Below are 12,006 nucleotides of genomic sequence, written 5' to 3'. Positions count from 1 at the left end.
TCGGGAGGACATTGAAATCTTTATAAACAAGGCCTGTAGGTCCCGGGGCCCCAGGGCCAAAAGGTTTGTCTAACATCGGCTTAAAGGGGGCCGCCCCCACCTCCCCAGTGGCCTGAAATGTTATACTCCCCATTTAGAGCAATGCTGGCTGAGCAAAAATCCCCCTTCTTGGAAATAAGCCATTATTGTGCTTGTGCCCATTTTCAAAAAGGGGGATAGAAACGACCCCCGAAACTACAACCAACAGCGCCCTTAGATGCGGATTAAAAAATATTTGCATCCTTGGTTCCGAAGGAGTTAAAGTAATGGGCCATGTCTGGTAGAATCCTGAAAATAAATCAGGTTGGATGTTTTGCTGGTGCGGGTACTACATTGGCAAGTGTTGTCACTGACCATTTACAAAAGTATTCCCGACAGTCTGACTCTCCCTATTTTTCTAGCAAGTCTGGATTTGTCATTAGCCTGTGACACAGTTAATGGTGGAAATTTGTGCAGGAAGGTGGTAACCTTGGACATTCCGCAAAGATTATTAAATCCCCTGATTCTGCTGCACACGGATACTGTGTTAATGGTCAGACTAAATCTACCTGGAGAACTCTCTCGCGCAATACCCTACTTAAGACAGGGTTGCATATTGGCCCGCTCGTTTTTAAAGTGTACTTAGCTGATCTAGGGAAGGTGTTGCAGTGCGCCTCTTTTGTTCCTACAAAGAGGAACGGAAATCCCCCCTTTTGGATGACATACACAGATTACATTGTCCTCCTTGATTGCACACTTGTGGGTCTGCAGCGTTTGTTACTAACTTTTGAAACATACACAAGGGATAATGAGCATGTCTTGAATCCCCAAACGATGAAGGTGCTAAAATGTACAGCAGGCAGACGAAACACCATAAATAGTTGGTGGATCACTTGTCATAAAGTGGAGGTCTCTAAAGAGATAAAATACTTGGGCATGAGAATATATTCTCGACCCAACGAAACAGCTTTAATTGAATATGTGAAAGAGAAGATCCGGTTACTACTCCCGCAAATGAGACGTTTTAACTCTCGATTTGCAAAATGTGGGGTACATCCAGTTTCAAAATGCTATGATGGAAAAACTATCCCGCATTCATATATGGGATGGACCTTTTCCATCAGTTTTGATTTTACAGTATTGGGGGTATGTTTTGGAAGGCAATTTTGTGGTTTACCGAAGTCAATCCCCACGGCAGTAATTAGATATGAATTGGGAATAGTGTCTTTAAATGTGAGGGTGTTATGCAAGAGGATCCGGACTGTAAAAAAATATGTTAAAGCCTCCCGAAGACTCACTGTACGAAATGTTTAAATCAAGGAATTAAGTATTTGAAAGTCATTCTGCCTCATTACAAGTACAGCGGTCTGGAAATAAGGGTGCTGGTAGCAACGTACCGGCAACCTTTCTGGACCGCTGTACTACAGTAATGCCGGTATGTCTCTCACTGAAGCACCGGCACTGTTAGGAACTGTGCCAGTGCATCAGTGTCCTCATTCCCATGGAGACCAATTGGATTCCATGGGAATGAGGATTTACCGTTCCGCCGCCACTTGTGATATCCTGGTGGCACCAGGATATCAGGTGGCGGAGTCAGTGTTACGGGGTTACCGCCAAACTCGTAATAAGGTCCATTGTTTTAAATTCTGTGAAGAGCAATTGAGCCAAAGGGGTTTTGACTTTAATGTGGCTATGACTAATTTACCCACAGTTAAATGGCAATTGTGGAGGTTGGATTGGTGTCAAACCTGTGATTCTGTGGGGGCAATGCAATATGCTGTTAGATCTCATAAATACTCATGGAAAGCTGGTGGTGGTGGTTGCTCTGTATTTAAAGAGGTTCCCTATTGAAGTTTGGCAGGGCTATATTGCACATTCTACCCACAAGGGAGGTCGAGGCTCTTTGGGAGAGGTGAGATATCGAGAGCCCTGTGTCGCCATTGTGGTAAAGAAATCGAAAGCCTAAAACACATAATATACTGTGAATCGTTGCTCAGTAATCGAAAGAAGTATTTTGACCGATTTATAAAAGATCTGAGATTAGCCCTGCAAGAATTTCTATGGAATAGTCTTATGAAGTACACCTCAACTGCACTTAGAAATGCACTTTATCAGTATTAGTTGTAATGACTAGCTGTTATTTTTGATGTTCTTAGAATGATTGGTTTGGGGGCAGGGGGGGATAAGTAATTCATATCCAAGGTTTGAACTTTCTGCAATGAGTTTCTTATGTGGCTTTTATTGTGATTTTAGAATCGTTAAAATCTTAGGAAATGTCTTTGGTTTGACTTGGGAAAGGGGAAAGAATAATGTATATGCATAAAGAAATGAATGCTTGTGTAAAGTTCCTCAGTTCCTTAATCTACCAAGAATGGGAAAGGTGGGTAAAAAGGAAACTGTACTTTCAGTCACTCTTAAAATTTGTATTTACAAAATTATATTTGAAAGAAGAAAGGTGTGTAGGCACACAGAACAAGTGTTGTGGTGTCTTATTTAGGCCTACCACTTCCCCGCGATTTCATTAATGCTTTACCTTATTGTTGTGTTGGATAGCAGGAGAGATTTGATGGCTGCTAAGCTTATGGCTGAGTGTGCCCCTACAGTGGTCCAAGTGAAAGCCAGCAATGACGGTGTGCTTATCTGTGTTAAAAGAGACAATTATTGAGTAAAAAAAACAAATATCACAAATGTAATAACACAAAATAAAATGTAGTTACACTTTATAGGCACTCAACATGGCGAGAAGCATACTGTACATTGAGAGTGTCAGAATGTTACTAGCTCTTCGCCCTTAGCCATATGCCAATTGTAACCTAGGTTGTCAGAATTAGTACGATTACAGAAACATCGGAATTGTTAATTTAGTATTAAAAAAAATCAATGTTTTATTCTCTCCGGAATGGAGGTAGTCACAGCGGGTAGGCACAGCCTACACGTGTTTCGACATTCTGTCTTTGTCAAGGCTAGTATTGCTGTATTTTCAGACCTGTTGTACAGTATGGTCCAAATACGACCTATATAGAGTTAATTGCAAGAAACGACATATGAGTGTCGTCCTGCTAAAGTCTTAATGGTTAGTTGCCAGTGAATAATCTATATTGTCCAATTCCATTTGTTACGAAATTACTAGTTCCATTAACCTATATGTATGTTGTACCTAATCACAGAGGTGTCCTGTAGGGAATCACCCTGGTGGCTCGTGTGCATGTAGCTAGCGTGCACTACCGTTGACAAAGACAGAATGTCGAAACATGTGTAGGCTGCGACTGTCGGTTGTGACTACCTCCATTCAGTAGAGAATTAAACATTGATTTTTGAAAACTAATGTAATCATTCAGCTTTTTCTGTAATCATACTAATTCTGACAACTTAGGTTACAATTGGCATGTGGCTAAGCGAGAAGAGCTAGTAACATTCTGATACTCTCAGCTACATTCACGCAACATTTGAATACCGACATTGTAAATGAAAATTCGATACAAGAAAATCAAAGTGGTCATGCGAGAGTCTGAGAAAAATCCTTTGCACGATCGAAAGTCTTTGCCCGGCTAAGGGAGGCATATTGGGGTTGCGAGTCACAAGAGGGTCCGAGCCCGATTGAGGGAGACCCGTTGTGACATTGTGTAAGAAGAGGGTCCAAGCACGGCTGAGGAGACCCAAAGAGAATGTTATACCTGAAAATGAAGGACAGTGAACCTTTGAGGAGATAGAACTTTAAGTGTTGTTTTGGTAACCCGTGGCATTATGCGAGCAAGAGACTTGTGGAGAATGAGAGACTATCGCAAAAGATCTTATTTGATTTTTTAACTGCATCCTGGTGCTCAAAGAAGCTAGAGTGTGTTCCAAGCTCAAGCGTGATGCCTTGTCCCATGCTGAAACGTGGGGAAGGGGAGCTTATCACTCATTTGTCCTGACACAGTGTTTTTTTAACACTCTATTGCATACATCATTTCCCCACATCATTTGTATTTAGAAGTAAGGATTGGCAATAGGTGTATTAGCATAGGCCCTTTTTATTTTGACAAGACTCCACTAGGACTGTAATATTTTTACTTTAATGTTTGTAGCTTGCTCCCACCCTTAGATTTAGGGATAAATAGGCATTCATCAAACCCATTGAATTTTAATAAACACCCTTGAACTGTGATCACTTGTGTCTGTCTTCACTGTTTGATACCATGCCTTCTTTACATGTGGTGTCAGGAGTGGGATGTGGCTCAATTGAGACAAATTGAGGGACCCTAAAATACCTGAAGATTAGTAACAGAGCCTCAGATCCCTATACCCCAATGAGAGAAACCATAGGCTTTGATATTTGTAGCAGCAGAGAAGCTACTATCCCTCCAGGGAAAAGATGGATTATTCACACAGACTTAGTCATAATACCCCCTGCGGGTTGTTATATAAGTTTGGCCACAAAATCTGGCTTGGAAGTTTGGTCTAGATGTCCTACCAGACGCGGACATCCGAGGAGACAAAGGTTCCATTTGAAATACACTGTGGGGACAAAATTGTACAGGGAATTCTTGAGACGGCTCTATTTCCCCGTTTTAAGGAAGAAAGTGAACCAGAGCAAACTGAGAGGTAACTTAGGCTTTGCAGAGGCTGATTTAACACCCATCACTGAGGTCAAGAGGGAAGAAGAACCTACCATTGTTCCCGATCTAGCCTTTGTCCAGCGAAAAGATCCAGCACCCGCAGAGGTTTTCTTACAAGTGATTCCTGAGGGGTAAGAACTAGAAACGGGGAGCCCCTTTTTCTTCCTGAAACAGGGATTACTATATAGAAAGTAACCCTCCAGAGAATGCCTAAGTAAAACTCAGTTAGTAATCCCCAAAACCCATCGCAAGATTGTGCTAGAGATTGCATATCCTCATTTGACAGGGGGACATTTAGGACAATCTAAAACCCAAGGTCACATCAGTGGGAAATTCTACTGGCCAGTCATCCATGCCGACATAAAGAACTTCATTTAGACATGTGAAATATGCCAGAAAACCAGTGCACAAATGTTCCCTTACCTGACCCTCTAAACCCCTTACCAACAATAGAAGTCCTTTTCTCTCAAATTGGTATGGATATCATTGGCTCGTTGGAAACCTCTAGACTGGGTAATAAATATGTTCTCGTAATCGTTGATTACACTACCCGGTACTCAGAGGCTTTCCCCATGCGGAACAATACAACCCAGCAAATTGTAAAACACCTACTACCATTCTTTTCTAGGGTTGGTTTCTCCAAGGAAATTCAAACGGATCAGTGATCGAATTTTATGAGTAAACTCATGGGTGAAGTCAAGGAATTACTACGTATTACCACCTTAAGAACCTCAGTTTACCACCCCCAAATGAACAGATTGATAGAGAGATTTAACAAAACCCTCTAAATGATTTTGAGAAAATTGGTAGATAAGGATGGGAAGGACTGGGATTGCATGATCCCATGGGCCCGATTTGTAGTAAGAAAGACCCCTCAGGCATCCAATGAATTCTCTCATTTTTAACTGCTTTACGATAGAGAACCAAGAGATGTCTTAGATATGCTCCGGGAAGAGGCCCTATTCCCCTCTCACAAACAGCTACCCGATTGCAAGAGCACATGAAACTCATTCGGAATCTAGTCCACACTTGCATGGAAAAAGCTGAAGCCCAACAGAAGTTCACCTATGACAAGAAGGTGAATTTAATATCTTTTTCAGTAGGACAAAAGGTATTAGTCCTCTTACCTACCTCTGAAAATAAACTTGTCTCAAAGTGGCATGGGCCATATGAGGTACTAGAGCAAACACAGACCTGTACCTATAAAATAGGCCAACCTGATAGGTAGCAAAAGACGCACCTTTACCACGTAAATCTCTTAATAGAGTGCAATGAAAATCCTTCCGCTGCCACCGTGTCATGCCTGCTGGACATATCTCTGGACCAGGAACGATCTCGCCATACAAAATGAGTTACGCCCATAGAACCACTAGACCATTCTACTCAAAATGGAGGTTGTTCGATGCATTGCCTGGAAAACGACGTCTGCATTTTTCACGTCGCTAAATTTCACGTGACTTAGTTCCGTCACGTGTATCACGGCAGTGCGTACATAAGCAGCGTGGAAACTCAGATCGCTGCTTCTGATTAAGTCAATTTTGGCGTTTTGTAGCTGAACTTCAGACCTGCGTTCTCGCATTCTTTTCAGCAACTTCTTTGGCCTAATTTGAGCGTGTTTTCCTCCACACGCTATTTCCTGAGCTGCGTGAATCCTGTTCGCGTGCCAAATCTCCACGCGGACGCTGTCTGCAAGCGCGGCTGTCCTGAGCTGCGTGAATCCTGTTCGCGTGCCAAATCTCCACGCGGACGCTGTCTGCAAGTGCGGCTGTCCTGAGCTGCGTGAATCCTGTTCGTGTGTCAAATCTCCACGCGTACGCTGTCTGCAAGCGCGGTTGTCCTGAGCTGCGTGTATCCTGTTAGCGTGCTAATCTCTACACGCGGACGCTGTCTGCAAGCGCGGCTGTCCTGAGCTGCGTGAATCCTGTTCGCGTGTCAAATCTCCACGTGTATGCTGTCTGCAAGCGCGGTTGTCCTGAGCTGCGTGTATCCTGTTAGCGTGCTAATCTCTACACGTGGAAGCTGTCTGCAAGCGTGGCTGTTCTGGGCTGCATGTATCCAGTTCGCGTGCTAAATTTTCACGCGGAAACGCTGTTTCCAAGCGCGGCTGGCCTGGCTGCGTGTATGCTATCGCGTGCAATCTTGCACGTGGTTTTCTGAACTACTTTGAACCTTTGGTGCCTGTGACAGTCAACAGGTGAAATTCTTATTTTGTTCTTCGTGGGAAAGGAAGTATTTCATGAACTATTGGAAGGTGATTGTGCACAGTACATTGGACGCTATCCTGTGGTGCACCAACACGGTATCTAGCGAGAGCCTCGTGCCGTTCGGGATAAGTCTCCCTTACTAATCTTCCCTTCCTTTGTCGTTTGTTCAACTCCTGGTTTTCTTCAAGAAACTTTTGTGGATTACTTCAGTTTTGCCTTAAGGCCAGTGTCTGAATTAATACTAATTCTGTGTTATCTTAGTATTCGATTGGGACAGTTTCTTATGATACTTTATCTATCCTAGGCATACTTCCTATACAATTCCCACGCCCTTTCCAGTGATCCATCTCTCTGCCTGTTTCATCCAGTCAGAGAGTTGTATCATTTGGAAGGTCTAATGTGACCTGCCTACAATCAAGTCGTGTGAAGATAGGATCCGGAAGAGCCCTACCAAATTGTATCCTTTTTTGGTTACCGTATCCTTTTCAGTTGATACATTGGTGAATTTTGACACACCGCCTCGATTTTGTCTTGTTTGGTACTGAAGGAGATAGACAACTCTGAGCTTATTCCCCAAGAACTATCTAGACAGAAACAAGAAGATTTGAACTACCTTGTTATGGCATTCCCGATGTATTCTGCGAGAAATCAGGGAGAGTCCATAGTACTTTTTATATCAGAACTCCAAAGGGAAAGGTGGTCCATTTGAAATCATATAGACTCCCAGAAGCCCAAAAACAAATAGTGGTTGAGGAAGTGAAAAGAATTGCTGAAGGCAAACATTATCGAACCCTCTTAAAGTCCATGATCCTCCCCTATTGTGTTGGTAACTAAACCCGATCATTTTTGGAGGTTTTGCATAGACTTCAAGCAGGTCAACGCCATCTCCGCCTTCAATGCTTATCCTATGTTGTGCATCGATGAGTTAATAGATACACTTGGAAATGCCACATTCCTATCAACCCTAGATTTAACCAAGGGACATTGGCAGGTCCCAGTACATGGACCCGATAAGGCAAATTCAGCTTTCTCGACAACCCTGGGACTATTACAGTTCAGAGTCCTCCCTTTTGGCCTGCATGGGGCTCCAGCCACTTTCCAACGACTTATGGATAGGATATTACAGCCCTACTGCGATTTCTGTCAGGCCTTTATTAACAACATAGTCTCTTATAGTCAAACTTGGGAAGACCATCTTTTTCATTTTTCTACTATTTTGAGAACCCTCAGAGAAGCCGGCTTAAATGCCAATCCAGCCAAATGTAAGCTTGCTCAAACGGCCGTCAAATACCTCGGCTTCTTTGTAGGGAATGGCAGTGTCGAGCCCCAGAAAGAAAAAGTGAAAGACGTCCTAGATGACCCCACGCCCAAGTCCAAGAGAGAACTCTGGGCATTCCTAGGACTGATTGGTTATTACCGTAGGTTTATCCCAAATTTCTCAGATGGAACAGCCAGGTTTATTTATTTATTGGTCATTTATATAGCGCCTATACACTTAAGCATTTCAAAGCACTCCAATGCAGGGAGGGTGAGAACAAAGATTGACATTCTTAATCAGCATTGGTATATTCAGAATGGGCAAGTGCTATGTGTTTAGTGGTACAACATAGGACAGGAGGAATACAAACTGTTACAACATATGACAGAAAATTTAGCACGTGCCTAACGGCCATTACAATAAGGCAAGAGCTATAAGGAGAGAGGGGAGATGGGGATGTAGGGTAAGAAGAACAGAACAAATAAGTGCAAGCGACACATAGAAGGAGAGGAATGGATGGGAGGGGACAAGGGGGGGGGGGACACTATGCACACCCAAACAAAAAGTGGCAGTGGATGTAAAAACGCCTAAATTCGGTTTTTAAGCAAGTCACACTAAACAAAGGAAAACTATAAGTGGCTGCAGGTGTAAAGTCATGGGGTAGTGAAATTAGGTGAACTGCCTACTCACAAGTAAGTCTGCATGTGTGCCTCGAGTTCAGGTGGGCCAGGCGCGAGGGTCACAGTCAGCCACCAAGTCCAGGTGACCTCAGCAGGATGTGCTGAGGTGGAGGATGAAAAATGGGGGGCGGCCATCCAGTCCAGCCAGGCACAGACAGGCACAGACAGGAGCCTTAGGAATGGGGACTTTGAGAGGGGGGCCGGCGTTCGCCTGCCAGATTCAGGTGTGGCCAGTAAGATGTACTCACAAACCAATCACACTGCAGCATCACGCTGCTTCAGGTAGGGCTGCAGAGAGCAATCTTCCGGGGGGCCCATGTTGTAGAGATGGTGAGGCACACAAAAGAACGGTCAATCATGGTGGAATCAATGCCCCTGAAGCACAAACGCACTGATCGCAAGATGGGGGAAGATCAGGATGCAATATGGCAGTGAGCGCTGCATTAAAAAAACAGATAAAAGCGCCCCACGAGCATCGTGCTCCAGCAAGGCCTACCTGGTGCAAATAGAAGGCTGCAGCCCCCAGTAGAATGCGGAGCCTCGTGGTGATGGGGAGGCTCTGTGAGATGTTTAAGCATCCAGCTTCTGTGCAAGTTCGAAGAGGAAGTCAATTTAACAGACAAATTAAGGAAATGCTGAACCCCAGAAGAATCATTGGACTGATGAGGACGATGCATGTTACAACAACCTAAAACAAACCTTGTGTCAGAACCTAATCCTAAAAGTAGTAGACTTTTTGAAAGAATGGGTTCCAAATCTCTCACAGGGTTAGGAGCAGGTTTATTGCAAATTTGCGATGGATTAGAACACCCCATCCTATTCACTAGTCGTAAACACTTCCCACGTGAGAAGAACTACTCTGTGTTGGAATTAGAGGCCCTTGCCATCAAGTGGGCAATTGTCCATCTAAGATACTATCTTCTAGGAAGGAAGTTCACACTTGTCACCGACCACTCACCTTTAGCATGGATAAATCAGCGAAGGGACTCTACCGCTCGAGTCATGCGATGGTTCTTAGACCTGCAACTCTACTATTTCACTGTGGAACATGGAAAAGGTAAAGACCAGGGCAATGTCGATTTCCTTTCCCGGTTTCCCTGAGAAACAGATGCAGCTACATCACATAGGGGAAGGGTATGTGAGAAACCAGAAGGTGTCTCATCTGCCAGTCTCTGGGGGTCTCTCTCAGGTGGCCAGGGCACGGCCATTGCCTTTAGATCCAGACCCTGGGGGAGGACCAGTGCAGGAGGATCACCTGGCTGACTGGTCCTCGGGGAGTGGGAGACCTTATGGCACGACGAGGTATCCCCCCTATAATCCCTTTGACCCATCCTACCAGGTCGGATATCTGGGGACTGTAACCCCCCCTCCACATACCCTCACAAACACTGCTACACAGACAGCCCACTCTGGGAGAAAACAGACTAGTACCTGAACAATGTACCGGACATGTCCCATTGCCATGGTCAGGCAGAGTCAGGCAATCACTGTTAATGAATCGCACCTGATCTCCATTGAATTTCCCGTGAGAAACCAGAAGGTGTCTCACCTACTAATCCCTGGGGATCTGCCATCCAGGTGGCCTGGACACGGCCATCGCTTTTGGATCCAGTTCCTGGGGGTGGACCAGTGCGGTATCCCCTTCCTTGTAACACTTTTACCCCATCCTACCCGGTAGGATATTTAGGAACTCGGCCCCCCCTTTTACAACATGAACACCTTCTGACTGACAGCCCGCTCTAAGGGAAACAGACTAACACCCGAGCCGTATACCTGACATTTCCCAATACCATGGTCGGGCGAGGTCAGGCAATTATCGACAATCAATCACACCTGACTTCCATTACACTTCCCCACACGGATAAAAGGCAGAGCAGGAGAGCACACCCTGAGCGAGGCAAAACACATGAGGAAACAGCAGTTCCAAGATGGCAGTTTAACGAGAGAAGAAAGACGGCAAAGCAGAAGGGGATCACAAGGAGGGAAGTTCCCTTGACCCTTTCGACAAGGAACCGTTACTTTCATGAGCCCTCGAGATTGGAAAGCATACAGTTGTGTCATCAGGAGGAGAGGGCAGGAGCCTTCTCTCCCTTTCCTGTATCCTACTGAAGCAGCGACGAGTCATCTGCAGCCACAGCGACGATGGGATGTGGGGCCTTACTTATTTTTGCCTACTTCCTCAACTATACTTCTCCATTTACGCAGTATAGTACTGCATCGCTGAAATCGTAAGGTTGCGCAGCTTACAGCCGCAGTAATATCAACCTTTGCATTGAGCCGCCATTACTCGCAATGCGGTCAATGGCCGCATTTCCCTTCGCAAATTTGGAACACAGCCTTGCCCAACAGCAGCCCTAGCCGCAGATTGGCTGAGCGGCACTATACCCGTCCTCTGCCTCCACCGGTAGGTGGAAGCCAGGCCTCATGCAGAAGGGCTGCATAAAAGGGCCTGTCGTTCGTGACAGGCCGGTGGGCGGTTCACCATTTGCCCTGAGTGAGTACTCATTGCCTCCTACTTTCTACATCTATTCTCTGCTTGCCGTACCTTCTCCTTGCCTACGAGTGTGCTACGTCCCGCTCCACCTAAGACTACTAAGGTACACTCGACCATACCTCTACTCTCGATTGCCACATCCTTCATTTGACCCAGGTGTCCTGCTATATCACCAATCTAAAGACTACCTGTACAACCTAGTCGCGGCCGAGCGGCCCCTGCCACATCCTAAGAGCACCCGCTACGCTGCATCTGAGTTTCTCCAAATGTACGTTACTCCTGCTCCTGCCTTTGAACTGTATCTGATCATTCGCCAACAATGGCTTTGCCTGTTGTTGCCATAACTGCCCATCCTGCCCCGCGGCATCCCATCGCCTGCATATAACACCATGCCCATGCCTGTGCCTATTATCCTGCTTACATCTGTACTGTAATTTCAATTGTGTTGTCCTCTGCCTACCTTTACTCCTCGCTACGCCTGCTTATTGTGTATCCGTTAGTTTGAAACTCACCTGCGCAATCAGCGTTATGATTCAACCTATGCCTATTATCCTGCATACACTTGTATTGTAACTTCAATTGTGTTGTCCACTGCATACCTTTAACTGTGGAAGCTTCCCACCTCACGTCTATATGTGACTCCTGCTGCCTTGTTCCCTATTGCACTACCTTGAATTACGCCTTTCAACTATACTGCCTGCTGCTCTTTATCAATCGAATAGCCTTCCGCTTTATTAACAACTGAACTGTTAAT

At 45.1% G+C, this 12,006-nt stretch overlaps 1 protein-coding gene across 3 annotated transcripts in view; it reads right to left on the bottom strand.

Annotated features, from left to right (window-relative positions):
* LOC138521747 (E3 SUMO-protein ligase KIAA1586-like) overlaps positions 1–12,006 on the bottom strand; it is a 96,501-nt gene that overhangs the window by 6,844 nt on the left and 77,651 nt on the right. The window contains exon 2 of one of the 3 annotated variants that reach the window (XM_069634797.1): positions 2,552–2,658. The exons of the other annotated variants lie outside the window; for them this stretch is intronic. The gene's annotated coding sequence lies outside the window, so the exon portion shown is untranslated. The remainder of the gene's footprint in view (positions 1–2,551; positions 2,659–12,006) is intronic. 3 annotated transcript variants of the gene reach the window in all.

This window comes from Ambystoma mexicanum, chromosome 13 (genome assembly GCF_040938575.1).
Source record: "Ambystoma mexicanum isolate Mex_15411 chromosome 13, UKY_AmexF1_1, whole genome shotgun sequence".
NCBI lineage: Eukaryota > Metazoa > Chordata > Amphibia > Caudata > Ambystomatidae > Ambystoma > Ambystoma mexicanum.
The sequence above is the reverse complement of the archived record's forward strand: the minus strand, read 5'-3'. Positions and strand labels throughout refer to the sequence as shown.